This window comes from Dermacentor andersoni, chromosome 2, assembly GCF_023375885.2.
Source record: "Dermacentor andersoni chromosome 2, qqDerAnde1_hic_scaffold, whole genome shotgun sequence".
NCBI classification, from domain to species: domain Eukaryota; kingdom Metazoa; phylum Arthropoda; class Arachnida; order Ixodida; family Ixodidae; genus Dermacentor; species Dermacentor andersoni.
This window is the reverse complement of record NC_092815.1, coordinates 70,090,547-70,108,370: the sequence shown is the minus strand read 5'-3', so window position 1 is coordinate 70,108,370 and position 17,824 is coordinate 70,090,547. Positions and strand designations below refer to the sequence as shown.

The 17,824-nt window shown below is 49.8% G+C and overlaps 1 protein-coding gene across 2 annotated transcripts in view; it reads left to right on the top strand.

Annotated features, from left to right (window-relative positions):
- Positions 1 to 229: 229 nt before the first annotated feature.
- The window catches only part of Mef2 (myocyte enhancer factor 2), a 145,249-nt gene continuing 127,654 nt past the window's right edge, over positions 230 to 17,824 (top strand). Inside the window, exon 1 of one of the 2 annotated variants that reach the window (XM_050188841.3) lies at positions 230 to 1,750. The gene's annotated coding sequence lies outside the window, so the exon portion shown is untranslated. The remainder of the gene's footprint in view (positions 1,751 to 17,824) is intronic. The other variant, XM_050188844.3, reaches the window with a different exon arrangement.

Below are 17,824 nucleotides of genomic sequence, written 5' to 3'. Positions count from 1 at the left end.
TCTCATAGAGAACATCCCGACTTGACCCCGCACCACCTACGAGAGCCGTTTCTCCCCTTTTGATAATACTTTCTTACTCGCTTGACGTGGCGTGTCTCTGAAGAAATCTGTCGCGCCACTTTTCTTTCTCAGTAGTTCCCTAGACACTGCTCAGAGAAGTTACAGTACTCCGCATACTCCAGGACCGTCGCTGTTTATCTCACTGCTCAGGCGTCGTTAAGAAAGCCGCGATTGATGCAAATGAGCACTCGCGCTACAAGCACTCGCGCGACGGGCAAAGCGCAAGAAATTTCCTGGCTTCTCCGTCCCTAACCATTTATTTTTCTTCTGCTTACTGTTATTTCTAGCTTTCGATTTCATTCCGGGCGAGATAAAATACCTGGCCGAGAGCCAGGAGCGGCAGCAGCCGACAACAACCGGAGAAGAAAAAATTCACTCTACGAAAGCCTCGGTCAGCGGGGGCCTCCCTTTCTCCGCCCTGTTTCGTATTATCCGCTCGCTCCCGCGCCGCGGACTATGTTCGAGCGCGGAACATCTGTATCCCTCCGCTTAGCGGAACAGCGGTACTTTTCTTTCTCTCCTCTCGCTCATCCTCTTTCGCTGCCGCGATCCTTTTGCTTCTTCTCCTGCTTCTTTTCTCTCTCATCTATTGCTATTCATTGAGGCGCCGTTTTCTTCGTTTATTTTCTAACGGGCGCGTGCGCTCCGCTCTTTCTCTCTTTTTCCTTTTTTTTTTCTCCTTTCTCGCTCACCTGCGCTACGTCACGCCTGACCCGTACCGCGCCGCGTGAGCTGATTCGCCCGCCGTGCGCCGACGTCAGTGCGCGCGCATGCGCAACGCCTCTCCTCTCCCAGCTTTGGCTGCGCGCCTTGGCAGACGACGCGCGGCTGTGCGGTGCGTGAACGAGCTGCACCGGCGGCGGCCTTCGAAAGAGTTTTTTTGCCACGAAGGGCGTCGAGAGAAAAGAAGAGCCGTCGTAGTGATTGTGGCGTGTTTTTATCGAGCTGTGACACTGTTTTATTCCTCTCCTTTAATGAAGTCGAGCGGCAGCAATCACTTTCCTGGGCAGCCCGACGAGTGAGTCAGTGTTGTTACCCTGTGAAGTGCCTTGGCCGCGCCGTCTTCGTGCGTGGATTTGACCGAGTGTGCAGTGGATTCGCGGTGTTTTCGCCACCAGCAAAATCCGCCGCGCCTCCACGCCTTCTGACTTGCCGTCGTCGTCGCCAGGATAGCCGAGATCGCGGCGTTGATAAGCGCGCCGGCGCGTCGACGACGTTCGCTTCGCGACGAGCACGCACCGCAAAACCCAACACCACCGTCCTCTTCGACGACGACGCCCGCCGTGTACAACAGCAGCAACAAACACGCTTTTACAAACCATTTTTTTTCCTCGTCTTGACAGTGTCGCGAGAAGTTGATATCTGCGAATTGTGAGTCGGGGCCTTCGATTTCCAATCCAAATTTGCCTCCGTCTTCGTGATCCTCCCGCAGAGAAGTGCGGGAGCAAGAAAAGAGTTACGCTTCTTCTGGGCCTCTCGCCACGTACCTTGGGTGTCTTCTTCATCTCCGACCGGCTTTTTGTCATCCGCTCCTCGACGTCACCATCGCCCATGGGATTCGGGCGGGAGGATTGTCACCAGCGCATGCCCGGCCCTCGTTGACTCCGGAGACAGCGCTCGTCCGTCAATCACATCGCACTCTCTCCCTGCGAGCGCAGCTTTCCCGCAACGCACGGACTCTCGACAACCGGTGAGTGTTGTTCTTACTCTGCGTGCTCGGTTGTTCCTTTCAACGTTTCATGAAACGTCTTTTACATCCATAATCTCCGTACTCTTTCTGTCTTTATAAAAAAGAAGAAGAATACGTAATCGGCCTTTTGATGACTTAGGCATCTCCGCACAAAGCGCTTATACGGATCTTTCAAACTCTCTGGTCTAGTGTGACAACCCTACTAATGGCCAGCCTTTTGATGACTTAGGCATCTCCGCACAAAGCGCTTATACGGATCTTTCAAACTCTCTGGTCTAGTGTGACAACCCTACTAATGGCCAGAACATAAATGCCTCCTTAGTTTCCGTTTGTAACTTCTTTCCTCTTTTGCTCGCGGCGTGTTAAAAAGCGGCGAGAAACTGCGCTGGCCAGCTTCCCGTGCATGCCACATACAAGCATGCCTTGCCATGCACGACGTGTAACGTCAACGGGCACGTGCACACACGGTCTAACGACGGTCCGACATTCGCACAGCCCCCGGTCGAGACTTCCCAAACGCACCTCCAAAGCCACCGGCGCACCACGTGTCTAATGCGGCGCTAACTATACAGCAGGCCTTGGCAACTACGGGGGAGCGTTCGCTTCCGTCTCGTCCTATAGCTCTCATTTCAGCGATCGCGGCGGCGCTTATCCGGAAAACAAACGTTGCCCGCGCGCGATGAATAAGAGAGGAGAAGAAAGGACAGCCCATGATAAGGTTGACCTTTCGTCCTCGCGCTACCAATCTCCTTTCTTTCTTTTTCTTTTTTCTTTCCTTCTTCTCTACGAATCGCCATTTTCGAGACTGAAAAGATGAATGAGGAAGGTCGTGAATGTATAAGTAATTTCATGTCAGGGGCCGCGCGAAAGCTGCCGCCGCATAGCGTTATGATCCCCCCCCCCCCCCTACCATCACAAATTCGGACTGGTGATTAGAGTACATTTGATAACCGCGCCGGGAGAATGACTGTATCTAAACAAACAACGTCGTCAGCCGAAGAGGTTGCTTAAGCGCAACCGTGCGGTTTAGCTGACGGTTTAGCACGAGCCGGGCTAAACCTATCGCGAAGAGTGCGCACACAAATAGATATGTATCAGTGTTTTTTCTTCTTTTATGCAACATGTAACAAAAAGAAATATAGATTCTCTTTAAAAGAAAAATGCGAGAGAAACGGACAGAGAAATTGATGAAAACACGCAAGCAAGGATGTTTGCGTGCGCTCGGACGGCCATTGTGGAGAGAAAGGAGAAAAAAAAACAATAAACCTCTATTTCGCTTTTTCTACAGGGCGACGACGCTTCGCTTTGTTCGTTTTTTTTTTTCGCCTCTTTCTATTCCTTCTGTTTAGAAGAGCGACGAACGAGTTTTAGAATAATGAAAGAAAAAAGAAGAGTTATGCTGCGGTTTTCTACCGCCATTGCGAATCATTGTTCTCCATCCAGCTCGCCGCGTTGCCTCTTGTGTGGAACACTTGTCTTGTATATCCATGCGTTTGTAAGCGTGACAGAACTGTCGTAAGAAAAACCGAACGAAACAAATCGTAGCCTCCTTGTCGCTTTCAAATGTATTTTTCTTTCTTCCTTCGACTACTGCTAAAATCAATGCGCTAAGGTTTGATATCGTCGTTAAATTTACCGCAGCAAGCGTTCGTACACGGTAAGTAGTGAAAGTTTAAAAAAAAAAAAAAAATCGGGAAGTGAGGAAAGGAGGGTGCGGGGGGGGGGGGGGGGGTGGTTTAGTACAAGCATGGAAGATAGCAAGAAGCGACTGAGGCTGCTTAATGCTAACGAAATCAGTACAAAAGCTTTCTAGCATAAATATAAGCGTTATAAAATCGTCATATAATTGGCGTCCCGTCTCTATTGACCTTCCGTTGATATCAGTAGACTTTGTTGAAGTGCAATTGAATGCCACGCGTGAATTTCGCTAAGGGAATTTGGTCAATTCCCTCGTTATTTTTTATATTGCATTACGAATAATAACAATGACATGAAAAATAACAAGGGCATTCGCGAAATTGATAATCGAAATTTGAAGGCAAGTTAACCCATACACAACTGTCGCAACGTAGGTCAGCAATCAAAGCCAGAAATTCGCAATAAGTCGCCAAAACCAGGACACTTTTAACCTCCCGCTTACGAATTATGCCTTTCCTTTCTCGTTTTCCCGCAGATTATGCCATTATGCCACTTATCTACCCTCGAATTTGGAACGTTCGCGGTTCCTTTGAAAGCGGTCAATCTATTTTTTTTCCTTCGCCTTTTTCTTTTTATGTTAAAAGCGGGAATTATGACTTATATTTAATTCATTCCTCGGGAGCCGAGACATTCTTTCCAAACGCCGTCTAGCTGTGTGTGCTACGCACTCTGCCCGATGAAACCGGCCAGTCTTGTGGCTTACACAATTCTCCCCTCATCGTTCTTTTTTTTTTTTTATCTCGGTCTGCGCGCGGCACAGAACGCGATTCAAGTACGCGATTTGCCAATTCTCTCCGGCGGTGGCAAATAAGTGAATGAATGGATTAAAAAAGAACACACGGACGTCGAGCTGCGGGTCATTCGAACCCTCTGCTTGCCCAATATGACTCTATAGTTCATTACAGACTGCAGTGTATTGCTGCACACGTGGCCACTTTACTAAAAGTACTATACCGTGTTTGACGGAATGTTAGGCGTGCTGCGTTAGGTCAGCGATGGCGAAGGAATAATTTTTTTTTCCTTTCTGGTATTGCCTGCAGCTAATAATTGACTTTTGTGTGTTGCTTTGATCCTATTATGATTCGAATCGTCTTGCCAAAAAAGGTGACGTTGACTAACCGTACATTAAAGCGAAATATGTTTGCTTCGTATACTTATGAAAGCTCACTATAGAAAACGCACAAGCAATCATCCTGTGCCTGTCAGAATTTATTTCACTAGAGCCCGCAGCACCCTGGAATAAAGTTATGAAACTTTGAGACACGCTTATTGGCAGTGCGTCATAGTTAGTGACCGAAGGGGGGGCTATGCATATGAAGCAACTTTCGCGGGCTGGTCGGATACGCGTAGTGGCTCTACTGTTTGATTCGCGGTACGACTCGATATGTCAGTCATGTGACCGTGTGTGGGTTGCGTGATAAAGACGCACATGATCGGCACGTTGTCGTTTTAGTGCGCTTTCAGATAACGGCGCTACTAATTGTAATCCATCGCCGTATACTAACAAGGATGTACTGCTTAACCATTCGCAGTTACACTTTGTCAAGAGAAGTGCTGTGTGCGTTATTGGTTGCAATCTAACCGTTTTAATATATCGATCCAATTTGTCGTTGGCGCATCACAGCCTCAGTTGTTTTTGCGCCATAAAACCCTACATTACTAACTAACTAACGTTCTATGTCGTCCCGTGGGTTGGCGTGTGCAGCCGCAGTTTGCCGATGAAGTCCAAGTTTTCCTGTCTATTGTCTTCACGCTGCCTTTAACAGCCAGAACGTTTCTTTTACTGACTTCCTGCCAAAGCACATGGGTACTGGGAGTGACGTCACCATTGACGCACATCTGGATCCTTGTTCGGAAAGGAAAAAAAGAAAGCTCTTACGCTAGAATTGTTCGTAAGAATAAAATCCAGCCAATATCATTAGCGAACGCGGGCCGCCAATGGCTAAAAAGCTTGTGATTGTGAAAAGATTTGTGAATATGGCCCGTGAATCGTTTTCTTCTTCTACATTTCGGCATTCGAATCGCCGTGACGTGTCTTAGAAAGGCTCACACTCTACGTCCGCCTGTAATAATAACAATAATAATAATAATAATAATAATAATAATAATAATAATAATAATAATAATAATATGAAATAACGTGTTATACATCATTTATATTATTGCTCATTAATGGCACAAAACAGCGAAACAATCTTATTTTCTGTGCCTCCCTTTATAATGAAACTCTCCCTTGATAGATGTGCAATAGACCACCATATATCATCGAAAAGAAAAGGGAGATCGTAGCGAAGACAAGGAGGAATTCGCTTCGCTCGTGTCATTTCACCGAACACAGTTTGCTGAATGAATTCTGAAGCGAACGCATCGGTACCGCTTCCCTTCTCTCTTTCTTTCTTTCGCTCTTTCAGATGGCTTGTTAGGCTCACAGCAAGCAAAAAAAAAAAACATACATATATGCGAACTTTCCGCCTGTTCTGTCACTTACGCTAACTATACAATCGTCTGACGAAACGCTAAACAAAGGTGTCAAATTAGTTCGAGCACAGCACACACGACGGTTACGCGTTCATGCCTGGGACATGCCTGAGAGGCAGACATTGAATTCGGGCTCTCTGCGCGGCCCAGATGGAACCTTGACGACGTTTATGTTGTTTGTGGAGAAGAGCCATGGCCTAAAATCGTATTTTCAAATCCTTACGCAAAGATAAGGGGCCTCGATAATGGCGTTCGCGCTCGATCGTCAACGGCGCCGCAAGGGATAAGGCAGCATCTGAGAGCTCCTCGGGCAGCCTATACGTTGACCCGCACGTGTGATCTGGATAGCGATCGAAGCGGCAGCCTTGGTGTCATCGCTCAAGGTCAGCCTCTCCTGCTTGGATGAGTCGGAAACGATTACAGCACGGGTGTGTGCGATTATTGGAAATTTCTTATATGAGTCGAATGCTCGAGTTTCGAATAGAGGTATATGCGACGCGATGACATTTCGTGTTCCGTCAGTTCGAACGTTGAACCGTCACCGAATGTACGGTGCAACTGCGGATTATTGTAGCCCGTGTACAGTAATCACCAAAAGCCGAGGTCATTACGTATATATATGTATATAATTCAGCGGCCGCTCCTCTACCCACATGTAAGCGAGCCAGAAACTGTGAAACACACGCGAGACAGATGGGTGGCAGTGAAGGGCAAGGGCCAATGGCTCATACCCGTGTACGGCAGAGGCCTGAAGCGAACATACAGCACAACGTTCGTTTCATTACGAAAGACACAAACAAAACAGTCTTCAAACCCCATGATTATTAACGAGGTCCTCGCACTTACACGATGATCAGCCTACGTCAAGCGACCACAGCAAACAAAGCAGTGGTCGTTGACAGAAATCTTGCAACAGCAAGAGCACATGTACATTATCGCACGATGAACGTCGTTTTGAAACTAACGCACACACAAGAAAGAAAAGAAAAAATGGCTAGAATCCGAAGGCGCTACGCGCTAACGAGTTTCAAAAGTCGCGGACTCAATTTTGACGGAAGCCTGTCAGCCCCGCGTACAAAAGAATCCTTAGGTATAGCCCAATTTCGTACTCTGTTTCTAAATGTCAGTGTCATTAAGAAGAAGACAACACTGGTTTAGGGCATCCTCAAGTGCTGGCGTTTTCTGTACGAACTGCACATGAATCTTCAAAACAAGGAGGGGAACCGACCGATTTGCAAGCGTACGTACACCTCGCATTATCCTGAAATACCACGCGCGTGCTTTCGTAGGCGAGACATTTCTTACGCATATAAAGTGATACCGCCTTCATGCAACCATTGAATCCTGCGCACGTTAATGAGCGAAGAACAGAACGCGTACGGAACACGTTTCTCTGGACCCCCGTACCTATGTATACGCATAAAGGATCACATGTATCCCGCGCCGGGGATGTCGCAACAAGGAGCCAACACTCCTCTTATACTACATGTATAATCAGCTCGTCGCGCGACCACGTCAAAGCGTGGGTGCGGCGCGATTCCTACAGGATCCGCTTTCTTGGCTGCTTTTCTCTCTCGTTTCGCCCGGCTCGTCGCGCGAGTGATGCCGGAAGGAGAGGAGCGGCTTGCCAGTTGCCAATGCCGGAGGTAACGGCCAGCCAGCCCCCGTTTGCACAGAAGCTCCACGGATAATGCTGCCACCTAGCCGTCGAGAAGCGGACTTCTCGAAACAACCAGACGCCGATAACAATATGCTGTGTGTGTGTGTGTGTGTGTGTGTGTGTGTGTGTGTGTGTGTGTGTGTGTGTGTGTGTGTGTGTGTGTGTGTGTGTGTGTGTGTGTGTGTGTGTGTGTGTGTGTGTGTGTGTGTGTGTGTGTGTGTGTGTGTGTGTGTGTGTGTGTGTGTGTGTGTGTGTGTGTGTGTGTGTGTGTGTGTGTGTGTGTGTGTGTGTGTGTGTGTGTGTGTGTGTGTGTGTGTGTGTGTGTGTGTGTGTGTGTGTGTGTGTGTGTGTGTGTGTGTGTGTGTGTGTGTGTGTGTGTGTGTGTGTGTGTGTGTGTGTGTGTGTGTGTGTGTGTGTGTGTGTGTGTGTGTGTGTGTGTGTGTGTGTGTGTGTGTGTGTGTGTGTGTGTGTGTGTGTGTGTGTGTGTGTGTGTGTGTGTGTGTGTGTGTGTGTGTGTGTGTGTGTGTGTGTGTGTGTGTGTGTGTGTGTGTGTGTGTGTGTGTGTGTGTGTGTGTGTGTGTGTGTGTGTGTGTGTGTGTGTGTGTGTGTGTGTGTGTGTGTGTGTGTGTGTGTGTGTGTGTGTGTGTGTGTGTGTGTGTGTGTGTGTGTGTGTGTGTGTGTGTGTGTGTGTGTGTGTGTGTGTGTGTGTGTGTGTGTGTGTGTGTGTGTGTGTGTGTGTGTGTGTGTGTGTGTGTGTGTGTGTGTGTGTGTGTGTGTGTGTGTGTGTGTGTGTGTGTGTGTGTGTGTGTGTGTGTGTGTGTGTGTGTGTGTGTGTGTGTGTGCGCGCGCGCGCGCGCGCGCGCAATGTCTGCGTATGTCTGGTGGCGCACTTTTGGAGCATTGCGACGCACGGCGCCGGCGCGCGTGTCTATTGCGTGGTTCCATCACGGCGATATCATAACGTCGAAACGTCTCCTATCAAGTCACCCGTGAAAACGGATATCCACTGTATACACGCATTTAGTCACGATCATTAACGTCGAGCGGTGTAAAACAGACACGCCGACGCCTGACTGCAGGCCATGCCGAAGGAAAATATGCTTCCATGCAGTTGGTGGCTATACTACACCGTTCCTTTAGTATTTCGGGTGGAACGCGTGGATTTATCCCTGCCCCCCATGGGATATGTGCGTGCATACGTAGCGGAAGCTCCGGTTGCACAACGACCGGTGTCGCGCGGGCATGCATCGCATGCCTCCTGACCGTCCGCAAGGTCGCACAACATCCGCCTTTATCTTGGGGCCCGCGTGTCCTCTCCGCGGCGACGCCGGCGAGCGCTTTGTTTACACACTCGCGATGACCGCCGACGGCGAGCTTTTTCACTCGCGCTACCGTTTGTGGCGCGCGGGGCGGGTAACCGTAAACCCGCCCTGCCGTTCTCGAAACGGAAGAACCTCAGCGCGCAAGAGGGGCCCTTCACTAAGCGTTCATCGCAGGCAAGCACATATAGGTTTTTCAGCAGTGTAGTTGGAACCGATAGTTGCTTCAAAAAAGTCGCAGTTTCGTCCGGAAGGCGAAGCGTCGACTGCGATAGCAAATCAGTAGACAGCCATACGAAGTAAGGATAGTAGTTTCATCACGGCCGTATAAACTTGTAAACGTTCGCTTACTAGCTTAATTAACAAGCTCGGTGTCAGCGCGCACAGGCCAACATGAACACATCACACTCGATGACCGCGGGCACTCGCTGTCAAAAGGCTGCATGACTTGTGCAAGCGCGGCAGCAGCAGCGAGAGAAGTGCCCTTCATTCTGTTTATCGTTTCAACGCGAACTGAGCGGCGAGAGCACAGCACGCGTAAAGCTACGAGCCGCCGGCCCACCTAGTCTGTGCCCTCAAAGCGGATGGCTTTCAGAATAAAGACCGCGGCATACGCAGTTGCTGCCGAAGCACAACTAAAGCCCCTTAAGTACAACGTCCCCTCCCTGCCCTCCCTCGCGTGTCGTGCGCGCGACGGAAGACGGCGCGCTTCCTCCCCATTTTCCTTCCTTGCGTGCGCGAGATTAAGCCACCATCGTTAAGGGGATTTAACAATCGTCGGCTCACCCTCACACGCTTTCATTCGCACATCCGCCGCGCGGCGACGGTGTTATCGCCATAGGACTTGATACGGAACACCACGCCGACGGCGACGGCAAAAAATGTGCCTGGAGTCCCCATATAGTTGCTACCGAAATAATATTCAAATATATTTCAAGAGAACTGATAAATCAACAGAACAGGAATAGTCTGTGACTCAACACTAAAACGTTATAGGAAGTAAAAAAAAGAGAGTGACGTTAATCTCACCCTGCGCGTTGCTCGGCAGTTCGAGCGTCAGAAAAAAATAAAAAGCCAGTGTATACGTTGCTCGACGCCAAGTAAGGAGGCGCGGATAGAGTGATGTGTATGCCCAAAATGATATCGTGTGTTTATTGCTCATTCAGTCTTCCCGGAGCCTGCAGAGTGCACGCGTGCGTGTTTTGTTACGAACGTCGGCGACGCGCCAGTGTATATACGCTCGCGGTTCAGGACACCCAGTGATCAGTGCACAAAGGCGACCGAGACCTGTAGATAGTGTGCACCGCTCCGGCGTACCTTTCGAATCGCGCGAATTTGTTTTTCGAGTCACTGTTGTTCGCTTATCGTCACGTGCTCAGCGGAAGCCAGTATATCTCTCCACGTGCATGAAAGGGGGATTGAAGCCCCCTTTAAGGAGCATGTGCAGCCAGCACCGCTTGTCGATAGCGCAGGTTCTTGCTCGATCGTTCGCTGTGCGTTTAACGCGAGATACTGGGATAGTAATTGTGTAGGCTCGACACGATTTGCGTAACCTGTAACAGCGCGCATAGAATGAGGCACGGGGACGAAGCATGCGGAGGAAATAGTTCTGCGTTCTTGCACACTCGTATACCGTCCAATTCTCAGTCATGTTGTGTACTAGCAGAAAATGGCAAGTACGTTAATGTACTTATGTATATTTACGTATGTGTGTACGATTGCGAACCAGTGCCCCGGTTTATGCGTGTCCGAGACACTCTCCCTCTCTTGTAAAGCCGTTTGCGTAGATTTTGCGCAGCGTTTCGTGACATTCGGCGCTATGTTTGCACTGTAATATAAACTTTGGCACGTGTCAGACACTTCACGCTTTTTCTGCTGCCGAACGACTAGCGAGAACGGTAGCGGATAGGGTGACGGTCAGTGCTGAGGTTCTCGCGCACGGCGCGAACGTCAGCGTAGGGCGGTTGAGTTACTTTTAGAGTTGTGCGATTATTCGAAATTTCGGATGCGAACACAAGCATTCGACTCGAGAATTTGATATTTAGTTTTCAATAATATTGGAGTATGGCCGAATATGCGGGCTTATTGGAGCCTAATTCGCATGTAATAGAGCTCAGGTATGTGTTTAAATGTCCGTTAAATGCTGACGAAGCATAGCGGCACATCTCTTACAATATTTTTTGTCCTTTTCTTGTTTACAAAAGTTGCTGAGTTGAACAGATTTCCTATAGTGTGTCTGTGTATAGGAATAAATAAAACATACCTCTCTCTCATTCTTGGTCCCGCTTCATATTCTGTTTCCTGATACTTCTTTTGTGCAAGAAAACATTCGGCTAGTGATTCGATATTCAAAGCTTCCGTTCATTAGAATATTCTTAATCGATTTGAAAATTTCACTAACCGCGCGCCCATAGTTACTTTTCTGGTTGTTTTGCAATCGAGAACATAATAGCGATTGAAGGAGGCGTACACTATGACCTTACGCATGTGTGATTACATCGGCATTCTTCCGTGTGCACCACTCGTTAGCACCTGTTCAGTCGCGCAAAGAGCATCACTTCCGAAAGCTCTCCCGCCTATTGTCTCTCTCTCTCTCTGTGTGTGTGTGTGTGTGTTTTATCTGATTTGATTATTTGGTCTACCAAATGATAACCGAACTTGTGGTTCCGATTATGTTATATTTTCATATTCTGTGCAGCAACGGAACGATAGATGCGTGTTTGCAGAAGCCTTGCCCTCTGGGTATCATCAAGGATCGATTACCGCACGCGAGCGAGACCATGTGCACACAATGGTGAAACATGAAGCGGCGCCTTATCGTTACAGCGATAAGCATGTGTACCAGATGTGTACCTGCATGACGTGTTTCCGTTTTCGTCTTCCATCGTTCTGCGCGCCTGCAGCCCCTGACTCTTCCGATCGCCACATCTAGGAATTCTCGTTTTGAGAGATGTAGCTAAACAATATCTTCCAGCGGAAGTTGTTCGGAGATCCAGCTCTTCTTGATCGTGCCTGCAGCCGTCTCCATCACTCATCGATCGACCCCCACAGTCGAGCACCTCTGTCCTGTACCACCGCACACCGGGAGGGAGGTCGCTATTTGTGCACAGTGCACACAGCTGTATACTATACGACCTTGGCAACGCCTGCTGTTGCAGGCGTATGACACCGCACACGTGCGTGGCGCTGTTAAAGGTCAGCCGGCATATCGGCTGCGCGCGCACAGCCAGAGGCTGCCGCTAGGCTGCGCCACTGGAGTATACGTGCCCACTTCCGCCTTACAACGCCTGCGAGACATGACACGCGAAGCACTAGCCGGTGTGTGGGATAAAATCAGAAAACAGGACGACTGGCAGCGATCATCATGTGCCGAGCCGACCGGTGCGGTGCGCCTATCGAGGCTCATAAATGCAGTGCTACATCAAGCGACTTGATACAGCGAGAATTTCGCACAGCTGTGTGTACTTCGTGCTCCGGAAATGTGACGGTTGGTTAACGCGACAGCGTTAAGAAGTCCGTAGCGCAGAAAATCCGGCGTCGGACGTCGCTTCGGTGAAAAGGTTTTCGAACCACACATACCCAGGCCTTCCATGTGACGCGAAGGATTGACTGAACTAATTGAATTTCTCAAGCTAAAATACGTGGAAAAATCGTAAATTATGACTTACACACAGCCAACAACAGATATGATAGCTCTCGGATTGTAATTTGAATATACGACAAAACATAATTCTGTTACGCGAAAACTCAAACAAACCTCTTTTCCAGCGTTTCTACAATTCCTAGACTACAATTCCTTGAAACACTTCCAGATGGCGCTCGCCTCCGCCGCATCGCAGTGATCTTTGAACGCTGTGACGTTCCACTCTTAAAGGCGACGCTTAAGCGTCGTCCCAGTTTTTGTTTCCTGCAGTTCTTCTTTCATTCGTAGTTTAGCGTTCAATGTTAAACTGTTTCCTCACGAGTGCAACGACTTTTCCGAAGCAAGCACGTTGGATGGGAGCCTTTGCACTTTAAAAAAATTAAATTCTGAGGTTTTACGTGCCGAAACCACGTAATGAACATGAGGCACGCCGTAGTGGGGAACTCCGGGTTAATACTGACCACCTGGGGTTCTTTAACGTGCACCCAATGCACGGTACAGGTGTCTTTGCATTTCGCCCTCTCCGAAATGCGGCCGCCGCTGCCGGGATTCGATCCCCCCAACCTCGAGCTTAGCAACGCAACGCCAAAGCCACTACGCCACAACGGCGGTTCAATTGCAGATTTATCTGGCATCTAAAGAAAAATGTTGGCCTCGATATCAGTAGGTGGAACGCGCTGCTTCGTAATCCATTTCCAACGTAATTTCGTCGCGGCGTCGACACGTCTTTATGTACGCGCGATGGCCGCCCCACAGCCTCGGCAGAAACGTGTTCCATGTGCTCATCGAGCGAAGAGGTAGGTTATCGCGTGGCGCAGTACCTGCAGACGCATCGACGTGCGCGGCTTTACAGAGAAAGTGTATACGCTTCATGTGGTTGACGCTTCTCCCCCCGCCCCCCTCTTACCCCTTTCACTGCTGATGGCGTTGATTGAAAACAGCTAGCGCTCACGCCAACAGAAGCAAGAAACGCGTTTAGAAGAACAACGACCCGACTTCGGCCCAAAGGTCCAGGGCGAACGAGGCGACGACGGTGCGCGCGGAGCGGCGACGTTTCGCGAGTGAAAGGTGCCCCGACTGGAATCGGCGCCCGTGACCTTCCCCTGCAGCGCGTGGCTCCCGCGCTCGCTCACTCGCCCGCGCACTCACAAATCGCAAACACACACACACAAACGCGCGAAGGCGCCACAAGGCCGCAGCAGCAACACGCGTGGCTGCCTCGACGTGCGCGTGGGCAACACAATAAGGCACCACCCACCCCGCAGGCGCGGCGCGGGTTTCCCATCCGATCCCTTCATCATTTATAGTTCTTATTTTTTTTTTTTTTGTCTCGAACACGGCGTCGCCTATGGTCTTCAGGTAAAAACGTGACTTTGTCGCCGACCATCCCGTCCGGTCCCTCTTTGTAAGAACGGGGAAACGCGCGCGGTACGGACGCGCATAGAAGCGCTGACCGCAAGTTACTCGCCCATCCACAACCCCTTTCCCCGTACAACGTAGGGACGGGATGTCGCTTCAGGGGGAGGACGAGGCACGTTTTGCGATTTTGCCAATCCCGACCGCTCCGTTTCTTTCGCGCCTCCCCTGTTCGCCCCCATCCCGTCTGCCGCCACGCGACCAGTTAGGGTAGCTTTCCCTAAAGGGGAGAGAGAACCCGTGGAGACCCTCTTGAGACGGGCTCCTCTCTTACCCGCCGCCGCCGCCATCACAATCGCAATCAATCAGGTTAGATGCAAACAAAGTGTGGTGGTAGGACGTCCGACGCGTTTCTCGAGAAGCGGACACACCGCCGCGGACGAAAATGCGAGGGTAGTTGTTCCCGAGGAGAGACGGAAGTCGCGTGGGCTGCCTTTCCTGAGAGGCACACGCGGCAGTCGTGCTGAAGAGAAAACCCGGGGGGGGGGGGGGGGGGAAGGAAGGGGGTGGTGTCGCGGTGAGCGACGGGGCAAACAGATGTGCTGTGCTCGCGAAAGGGCAGCAACACGACGGTCTGTTTGTGTTGACGCCGCATCTCGCCGCAAGCTTTTTCCCCCGTTGCATCCGCTGTGAAACTCATTGCCTGACACCAGGTGTGCGCTTGCATGTGTGCGTGCGTGTGTGCATGCGTGTGTTTCCATTTTGTATCCCCACTCCTCTCATTCCATTTTCCATTTTTTCGTTTCCTGTGCTGACCTCTACGACTCACCCGTGGTTCAGCCACTCCGCATCCCATAAGCGACTCGCTCTCCATGTAAATGGCAGGCTTTGTACTACAAACACTCGCATTCTACCGTACTCACGAGCGTAAGGATGATAAAGCGGCCGCAGTACTTTTATTTCACAGCCATGGCTGCACAACAAGGGGCCGTTGCGTTACGAAACGGACATTCATTTCACTGCTTATTCTTCCTTGCCGCGCACGGCCGATCTCATGTTTTCTAATAGCACCGCCGCGCGGTCAGTCGAATACAGCAACGACCAGGAAGAGCCCGCTGGCGAAAACGATTCGCCGAGGGGGCTTTCCGAGAAATCGTTCGTAGCCAAGCTCTTGCACCACGCCGTGCCTGTCTCCTTGCGCAACCTGCGAACGGTTGCCGGAAAGATAGCGCCAAAGAAGGGTGGAGTGAAAGTAAAAAGGAACGCCCCGTTGCCTCCTCGTTACCGTCTGTGTGTTACTGTCGCCGGTTCTCTTTCTTTTGTTCACTTTTATTCGCTTTCCAAGTTCGACCCTGTTAGGGAAAGCACGCACAAAAACGTATAGTGCGTAGAAAGTGCAACGTCTTTTTCTTTCTTTTTTCTTTTGCTTTGCATGAACTTTTCAAGATGTGTGTTAATACGCTTTGCGAAATCATGGCCTTGCACGTTTTTGTCTACTGTAATATTCAAAGAGCTTCCGCCAACAGCCCTTTCGAAACCTGTGGACCCAAAATAAACCCGCATGACATTTCGCACGCATCCTTTGTGCACTGTCTACACGAAAAGTCAAGTACGTAAGAGAACAGTGCAGTTTCTCAAAAGTCTATCGAGAGTCAATTTAGACGCCCTTTATCTACTTTAATGACGGAGCAGTGAAGCAATGAAAGAAATGAAGCTTTATTTCGACTAACTGTAGTCAGAGTCGAGCTGCTGATCTTCGTCTCCAGCCGACTGTTGAAGTTTGACTTCGAAAACTCTCGACGAGCCTTTAGCAGTGGTTGCTCTAATGTGATCTGTTTCTCTCTCTCTCTTTCTTTCTTATTTTTATTATTATTATTTTTAATCTGAGCGGCTATGGAGAATATGAATCGGTTTGTAAACTTCTTTTTCTCTAGGCTTGAGCCGCATAGTTCCCGGGATGTGTGGGCGGAAAGAGTCGCGTTTCAGAAATGTGGAGGCGTGTATACTTTGCTTTCTTGTGCTCGTTTTCACGGAAACAACGCGAGGGCACCTTTCGAACGCCAAGCAGACTTACGCACTTTCTTATTGTGCAAGCCGCGGCCGGCGTGTGACGTACACACAAATACGGACACGCGAGCCGACTCGCGCACCTGCTTCGAGCGGCGTCCTGACATGGCGATGCGCAGCGGACTTGCCGCAACATTATGTATTGTTCGCTGACCCTTAGCTCCCGCATTCGAACAAGACAGTGGGGCTCTGGCGAAGCAGTTGTTGGGCGCCCTTGAACATCACAAGCGCGCGGCAGCGGCCATGTTATCCTCGGCATCCTTCCTAGCTGCAAGGGGATGATAATTCTTCGCCGTACAATCCCACTTTGCTAAACCCTCCCCTATCTCTCCGACTCCCGCGGGCAGGATTGCAAACGGGATACCCACCCCTCGTTATACGTATCCTGCTTTTCTCTCTCGTGGTTCTACGGGACGAGCGGAGAGAACGTAGCTGCCAGCCGAGTTACCTGTCTTGCGAAGTCTTGTACAGAAGCCAGGACCCCTATATTCACAAAACACTTCTGGTACAGTCGACTGCTTCCTACCGCGCTCCGACTCGGCTCGCAGCGACGCGGAGACCTATCGCCAATGCAACCAAAGAAATCATGCTCTCGAGCCGAACGTTCTGCTCCCATGGCAATCAGTGCAACCACGTTATCGGATATCGGTCGCGTTCCAAGCTAGAAGGGGCAAGGCTCTGAATGAACAAAGCCAATGTATTCCGAGCACACGATTTAGACCAGCCGAACGAAAACGGCGCCGCGAAAGCCCTCTATAGGACGCGCGAGAGCGATCAGTCTAATATATTACCATTAGAGGTTCGTAAAAACAGGTGGCATTCGATGACAACGAACATGTTAGCGAATGCCACTGGCCCATGACAAACAGGCCATATGGACAAAAAGCGAAGTTGGCAACTGTGCACTAATGCGTGCCGATTCAGTGATCAGAAATTCAAAGTTTCGATATACAAACAAGACAGACGACTACAGGAAGATGGAGGCTTGAAGAGATGAGCAATACAGTCGAAGAAGGAATGTCGCCAAAGCCAACGTTTCGACAAGGGGATTTGTCTTGCCCCTGGCGACAAGTCAGGGTGACAAGACTTGCCGTCAAGTCTTGACGACAAGTCCCCTTGCCGAAACATTGGCTTCGGCGAATTTATTGTTCGACTTAAAGTTTTGATGTTTTAGACTGACTTGAGATTTGTCTGTCTTCTATTTTTTCCCAGTTCTATCATGTGCGCAGCCCGAGTTGCAGACGGGAACTTGAACTGTGAGTTCATCAAGCTGAGATCTGTGTTATACTGATGACTATCTTGCCCCCGCCTGCCTTTAGTTTCATGGGACACTGCTCTGTAAGTTTGCGCCCTCAGCAACGCGGTCCTATTTTTAACAAAGCGCCGCCGTAAAACATTAAGCAGCTTTATTCGGTGCTTTCCTTAAACCGGCGTGAATATTTAATGAAGGGAGAAGAGTAGCCCGATTCGCACACTTTGGGTAACATCGCTCCATTATTTCAGCGCGCGCACGATCGGCCAGACACTACCTTTGGTCTGCATTCTAGTCAATGGCCAAGCTTACCGAAATATTTATAAGACGGCTGGTGATATAGGCCTTTACAGAACAATGAGCATGACAAGCAAGGTGTTCTTGTTTGTTAGGTTGATTCGCTTGTTTGAATCCCTCCGGCCCTTTAGGGTCGACTCACGAAACAGCCATGGAAGATTAGGTCGTTCTAATAGAACGTATGCTGCCTGAATTCTTTTTTCTTTTCGCAAACCTCTAGCGTGGGATGAAAAGCGAAAGTACTGAATGAATCACTGATCCTTCAGACTATATAGTATAGAGAGTCACTCCCTTTGACAGAGGG